The sequence below is a fragment of the Haliaeetus leucocephalus genome, unplaced genomic scaffold (assembly GCF_000737465.1).
Source record: "Haliaeetus leucocephalus isolate CR32 unplaced genomic scaffold, Haliaeetus_leucocephalus-4.0 Scaffold751, whole genome shotgun sequence".
Taxonomy (NCBI): Eukaryota; Metazoa; Chordata; class Aves; order Accipitriformes; family Accipitridae; genus Haliaeetus; species Haliaeetus leucocephalus.
In genome coordinates this window covers 13,991,120-13,991,868 of record NW_010973187.1, presented here as the reverse complement: position 1 = coordinate 13,991,868, position 749 = coordinate 13,991,120, and the positions used below count along the sequence as shown (strand labels likewise).

General features: G+C 70.6%; 1 protein-coding gene across 1 annotated transcript in view; it reads left to right on the top strand.

Annotated features, from left to right (window-relative positions):
* The first annotated feature begins 240 nt into the window (after positions 1-240).
* PROSER2 (proline and serine rich 2) overlaps positions 241-749 on the top strand; it is a 25,219-nt gene continuing 24,710 nt past the window's right edge. The window contains exon 1 of the mRNA XM_010580994.1: positions 241-375. The gene's annotated coding sequence lies outside the window, so the exon portion shown is untranslated. The remainder of the gene's footprint in view (positions 376-749) is intronic.

Below are 749 nucleotides of genomic sequence, written 5' to 3'. Positions count from 1 at the left end.
CAGACCGCACCTCAGGCTGCCGCCCTCGGCCGCCCGGCGTGGAGGGAGGGAGGAGTGCCGGCCTTATGCCCTGCCCAGAGGGCCCGGGACAAAGGCGACCGTCCCGCCCGGGTGAGGCGGAGCCGTGACGGGGCGCCGCTCCCCACACGGGACGAGCCACCCCAGCCCAGCCTGGCGCAGCGCCTGTCGCTTTAACCGCCCGCCGTGGGTGGTGGCCGGGCGCAGTGCGCATGAGTTCGGGGCTGGCGGAGCCCCTGCCCGGCGGCTGGTACCGCTCCGGCCACCTGCCCGCCGCCGTCCTTCGTCCGGGCTCCTTCCCGCTCTTCTTCGTTCTGCCCTCCTGCCGGGAGAGGTGCGGACTGCTCCCCGCAGCCGGTGAGTGCAGCCTCCCCCTCGCCCTGCGCGGCGCTCCGGCTGAGGGGATCTTGGCTTCTCCCCGCCGGCTCCGGTGCTCGCCTCACGGGAACCGGGGGCTGGTGGCGCGGGGAAGCCGCTGGCGTGAGGCGATGAGCTCCCGCCGCTCCGCCTGCCCCGGTCTCGGTCTCCCTCAGCGAGGCCCCTTGTCAGCCCTTGATAAGAATGGGTCAGTGTTGTTCTTATTACTCAATAATGGGTTGGTTTTTTTTCTTTTTTTTTTATTTCCCCTCCCCTCACCCCGCGGTTCTAAGAGCAGCAGCCGGGACGGCGGTTGCTCCGTGTCGGTTGTCGTCCCGCTCTTCTCCCCGGCTGGGGCGCTCCCGCTGCCCCGG